Source organism: Octodon degus, unplaced genomic scaffold, assembly GCF_000260255.1.
Source record: "Octodon degus isolate 3935 unplaced genomic scaffold, OctDeg1.0 scaffold00061, whole genome shotgun sequence".
In the NCBI taxonomy this organism is placed as follows: domain Eukaryota; kingdom Metazoa; phylum Chordata; class Mammalia; order Rodentia; family Octodontidae; genus Octodon; species Octodon degus.
Genome location: NW_004524637.1, coordinates 11178492 through 11184491, shown reverse-complemented (window position 1 = coordinate 11184491; position 6000 = coordinate 11178492). Strand labels below are relative to the sequence as shown.

The window sequence follows — 6000 nt, the reverse complement described above, 5'->3', positions numbered from 1 at the left end:
CCCGCCCTGCGCTCGCGGCCCCGGCGCTCCCCGGAGCTGTGCCCGCCCGCGCGCTGCTGCGGGATCTCGGGGTGCGTGAGTGCTCTGTGTCGCGGCGCCGCGCGGCGGACACGGCTGTCCCCACCTAGCTGCGGAGGCCCTGGCTCCCGTGGCTCGCTGGTGGCTCTCCATCCTCTTGCGTCCTGGTCCCCTGTCTAAAAGTCTCTGGGTTTGATTTTTTTTTTTAACCCCTCCTCTGTCTGTACGAGCCTCCCACCCACCCGCAGTTTGTGTAGACCGAGCCTCTTCACTTCAGTCACACACACACACACACACACACACACACACACACACACACGGGCTTCTACTCTGGACCTTCTGCTCTTCATCCCTAGTCCTACCTCCCCAGCCCTTTGCGTTGACACAGGCTTCTTAAATTGACCAGGCTGGACTTGAACTTGTGACCCACCTGCCTCAGCCTCCCAGAATGGTGGGATTAAAGTTGTGTGCTACGAGCGCCAGCTTGTTTGTTGTACTTTTCATTAAATCCCTATAAAGAGTCTTGAAATGCTTTTCTTGTCTTTCTGTTTCCTACCTAAACTAAGTACCCAGTGTTCTTAGCCTTCCAGTTTTAATAAAATTTCTTTATATTTCTCACCAACTGGAAATACCATCAAACAAGTTACTGTATACCTACTGATGGAAGCTTTAGTTTTTAAGAACTATGCTCTAATTACCTATCAAAACTACTAGAAGCAGTTCAGGCACAGACTTCATTAAGCTGTAAAAATCTAGGATTTGCTAAAGCTCAACCTGCAAACAAAAGCGTAAAATTTGGAAATCTTACTGTCCTCTAATAAATATAGTTGTCCAATAAAAAATTTATGAATTTGATGTTTTATATGTTGCTGGTACATCATATCGGTTGCATCATTTTCCTGAGTGCTGTTGCTGTTTTTAATGAATGCATACAATTTCTGTTTAGATTAGAATTAGTATAACTGAAGAAGTATTAAGTTTTTGAATTGGGAAAAAAAACTTTCTCAACAGTTTCAGAAGTTTTTTCTCTATTTCGTTGTGATCAAGATTAGATTTCTTCTGTTTGATATAGAATCTTATTTATCAGGCATTTGTTAAAGCATTTGTTTTCAGTGAAGTTCGCTTTTATTCCAGGGTTGAAAATCAACTGAATTATGTATTTCATTTTGGAATCTCAAAGCAGTTGGCAAACAGTAAATTCTTCCTTACGTTATCAACGGCAGGTAGGAATTATTTCTGCTTCTATTTTAGGAAAGGAAATGCTAAGCTATGAGTGTGGTTCCTTGCTCCAAATGATTTAAAGGTAAAAGCAGCAGGATCTGATGATCAGGAAACCATACTTCTTCAGAAGAGCTGTTACTGTGCATGCTAAGAGGCGGTGAATTCCTTATCTTTTAGGGTTTTTAAACAATTTTCTCACGTGTACGTACAGATAAGTACTACTTCTAAAGGTTGCTCTCCCTTTAAAGGCAGATTTTTTTTTTTAATTTAGGTAGTCATTTTAAAAAGTCAGTACCTCCAAACTCTTCATATTATACTGAATTGACCCTATAGACTTATTGTATTAGTATATGCATTTGTGTTGTTTAACAGGCACAGGACTAGATGTCAAAGATTTCAGCTCTTAGAATGACTCATGACATAAGTTTGGGAAGCCACTTAACCTCTATTCCTCCACCTATAAAATGGGGATAATAAGGGTGGCCACCCAGTAATCTCAGTGGTAGTGCCCTAATCATTTGAATGTGCGTAGGGCCTCAGACCAAAAATAAATAAGTAAAAGCTTTATACCTACTTAATTTTTGTGTCTTCTTTTTGTTACATCTTTAGTCTTAGGCTATTAGCAAGAGCATAATTGCTTAAATCTTTCAAAATTAAGTTCCAACTTTCAGTTCTTTTAAAATTTTGGATTTCTGTGAACAATTTAGCTGAGTACTTATGAACTGTGCATTTGCTTAGAATAATGTTCATATACAGTGAAACAGACTGTAGCATTCAGTATGCAAAACAGGCTTTTTTTTTTTTTGCTCAGACTTGATATCAAAAGAAACTGTGAGAATTATACATACATCTTTGATGACCTCCTTAGTTTGCTGTTGTCTTGTATTTTCGCTTTGTTGTAAGTACAGATATTCAGATGTCAGGGTAGAGGGGTTAAGATATAGGACAAGGATTTTCATTGAGGAAAAACTGCTGTGAAGTGAGCTTCATGGCATGTGCAGTATATTTAAATAAATGAGTGAGGATATAACATATGGATTTGTTTTAATGAGTTTTTTCTTATTCCCTTCATTTGCTTGTCAAGAGCAAGGTTTAGAGATGAACACAGAATAAGAAGCAGAGTAGTGGTTTAGAATAATTGCATTCTTAATGGACCCAGTGGTTTTTCTGAAAAGTTACAAGTTGTTCAGCTGGTACAGGTTTTTCAGAAGGAATATAGTAAAGCAGTTACAGAGTAGGTGTCAACTTTGGGTTTTTGAGACAGGGTCTTGCTATGTAGTTCAGGCTGAGCTTGAACTCAACATGTGTCCCAGTATGGCCTTGAACTTGAGATCCTCCAGCCTCAGCCTCCCAAGTGCTGGTATTATAGGCATGTACCATCACACTTGGCTCAGTAGATGTCAAGATTTTGTCTGTAGCAATTAGTAGTCGTTATTTTCTTCCTGGGAATACTGAGCTACATCCCCAGTGCTTTTTACTTGGCTTTCTTGAATTGATGAGGCTGGCCTTAAACTCTGGCCTCTGACCTCAGTGTCCCAACTATTGGGATTGTAGGTATGTACCACCGCACCCAGCTAGGTTGACAGTTGTTAAGGAGTGCATAAGGTATTTGGTTATTAGTGATGTGCTAAATTAAAAATAAAAATCAGCCTCTTTTTCCTTAGCAGAAATATAAAGATGTCAGGCAAAGTATACTATCAAAGATACCTACTACTTGAGTAAACCATTATGTAGTTTTATTTTGATGAAACAAACTTTGTTTATAGGCTCTCAACCAAGAAGTCATTCTGGGAAAGTTGTAACATGTTGCCTTTTATGGAGGTAGGGTTCTATCAGTCCATTTAGAGTATAGAAAATCTTTCTAAATAAGGTCATCAATAGAAAACCTTACTGATGGTGTGAAACATCTCTGTTAACTCTTCTGAAGTGTCTTTTTACTACAGGTCATAATTTAATCTGAACTAGAGTTAGTATTGCTTTATGGAATCCCTTTGGATTTGCCTGATAGGATGCAAGTACATCATTCATGATTGATTTGTAGCATCTGGTACCTGCTCTTCAATGTCCTTAAATTGCCCGTAAGTTATAGGCTTCCCTTGGTAGTACTGCTATCTGAAACATCCAAGCTACCAAGTCAGGGCTTATTGGTAGGTATCTCTTACCACTTTTGTCTTTTGGAATTGAGAGCCCCACATTTTTAGACTGTCTTCATCTTTACTCAGGTTTAAGCCTTCAAATTAGTTCTCTTTGTTTGGGTGAATAAGGTTAGAATATAGGCTATCACTAATCCCTTTATGTGAATTTGTTTTGTGTGTGTGGTACCAGGGATTGAACTCAGGACCCTACGCTTGCCAGGCAAGCGCTTATCCTTTATGTGAAATTAATAACCATTTTGCCGATGTATAGAAGTGACATAAAAATTCTTCTAAAGGACCCCATTATGGTAGAATTCTCATACAGTCCTAAGGCAGAGGGAGCTAGAGAAATACTACTTTGGAGAGATAGTGGTAGAGAAAAATTCTTTTGAGTAGGTAGTTGAAATATTAAGTCTGTTTTTTCCTGGCTTTCTCCAAACCCAAAAAAGAACTTAGATTTTAGTTGCTGCCTTTTTCTTCAAGGTCATCTGACCTATAAATGAAAATATTTTCAAGCCATGCAGTTGAAATATATTTAATAGCCTGATTGCTTTGCATTACATGATTTTGAATAGACATTTTCTTGAATGGAGCCATATTTAAAACTGGCATAAATAAAATCACAATTTGAGTACCATATTCCAAGTGCCATATTTAATGCTCTGTGTATATTACCTGAAGTTAGTTGGAAATTAAAAATGCTATTTCCATTTGAGGAAACTGAGCATTGGGTGTTCGGAGGCAATCCAGGTCTTCCTGACATCAGAGTTACTGGTACACTGAACAGACACAAGGAAGTATAAAAGAATCACTGTTTCTTATATTTTTTAGGAAGTAGATTGTAGTGTTTGTTCTAGTTCTCAGCTTTGATTTCTGTAGAGATAATGAATAAGCATTTTGAGCATCCCTTGGCAGATCCAGGGTCGGGTAACAGATGACGGCTGTCTTTGTTAGTCTCTTTCAGAGAGGAAAAGCAGGGCCTTGGTAACTTGGGTAGTCTGATGTGTTTAAGGTGTATGATAACATGGCCTATGCAGTTGTATCCTATACTACGTTACTGGCAAGTTTAGCTGATACTGAAAATTTTGTATAAGCAGCTATTAGTAAATTAAATCTTACTTTCCTAATGCCCAAATAAGATCAGAGGTAGCTTTCATTAAATGTCACATAATGAGCACTCATTTTTTTCCTTCTGTTTCTTAGTTCTCATATAGGATGTGAACTATGGAAATACTTTTATAGATTACTACGGTTCCTTCTGAATTGTTTAATTTTTTTCTGTAGTTTTTTTTACAATACTGTTATCCTATATTGATATTCTTTGTTTGTTTGTTTTTTGTGAAGGCGTACTTCTTAGTGTAAGTGTAGTTTGAAGGTTAATTTCCCTTTTGTTTGTTTTAACTGTTTTTTGAAACTGGATCTCATTTTGTAGTGCAGGCTGACCTTGAGCTCACAGATCTGCCTGTCTCACCCTCCCAAGCGCTAGTATGACACGCGTCTCCGTTATGCCCAGCCTGTATTCTCTTTTAATAGACAACTGTTTAAACATAAATTTTAAAGAAATTAAAAGTAGTCCCCTTTTGTGGGACTGTGGGGGGTGAGAAATTTGAGGAGTTCATAAATAGGGAATAAGGTTAATTATACCAGGAATTGAATATAGTTAATTTATTGTGTAATTTTTTACTTCCACTAGTGTTGCATTCTGATTTCAGTTCTTCTTTGGATAGGCACATTTATCTCAAGGCTTGATGATCATTAGATGTTTTGTTTTTTAACAGACTAGCTATATAGATTTAAAAAATTTGCAGTTGCAAATGTTTGTCTTGAAGTTTGACAGCCTTGAGTTTCATAAGCGTTTTCATTATTTTTTTATTGTATGTCCTTGGATAAATTATGTAAGCTTTTTGCTTTGTAGTTTCCTCACCTGTAAAATGAAGCATTAATAGCTCTTTCAGATTTTCAGTTAAATGAAATCATGTAATTAAAACTGCTAGTAAGAATTTGCACAGCAACAAGTTTTAAGTGCCTATAGTTGCTATTGATCTACTATCAAGCTGTTTCCATTATCATTCCCTTGGAAGTTTTTTCCTCTATGTCCTCACTGCTTTTCTGTAATGATTCTGGTATATACTCTGCTTTGTTGTAAATCACTTTCTTAACAGATGTTACTGATAGAAGTGTGTTGTGCATGTGAATGATGGTAAGTAAAGAAGAAGAGGGTAGAAGCTGTGTGAGTGCTGGTGCTCTATCTTCAGGGCCAGGCAGCGACAGGTGGCTGGCCGTTCAGGGATGTAATCCAGTGACTGGGTATGCTCAGCCCTGACAGGAGGAAGCTCACATGCATGAGTAGTGGTATCCTGACCTGAGCCAGCTGCACAGCAGAACTGAATGTAATTGAAGAAATAAGACTGTGGCTCAGTGTTCAGGATGAACTAACCAATGCAGATGTGGCCGGCTCGAGGGGTCTGAATTTATAGAGTCACAGGACTAGTGCACATGTCAGTAGCTGACTGTATTCAGTTTATTGCTGCATGGTCTGACGTGACAAGGTTAGCTTGGAGTTCTGCTGTGATAGGATGTAGGAAACATGGAGGCCAAGTAGGTCTTCCTCCGAGACCTGACTTCT

At 38.2% G+C, this 6000-nt stretch overlaps 1 protein-coding gene across 6 annotated transcripts in view; it reads left to right on the top strand.

Annotated features, from left to right (window-relative positions):
- Fam135a (family with sequence similarity 135 member A) overlaps positions 1-6000 on the top strand; it is a 113206-nt gene that overhangs the window by 393 nt on the left and 106813 nt on the right. For 5 of the 6 annotated variants that reach the window (XM_023718690.1, XM_004634382.2, XM_023718692.1 and 2 more), the window contains exon 2: positions 1153-1241. The gene's annotated coding sequence lies outside the window, so the exon portion shown is untranslated. Of the gene's footprint in view, positions 1-1152; positions 1242-3317; positions 3387-6000 lie in introns of those variants that run through there. The other variant, XM_023718691.1, reaches the window with a different exon arrangement.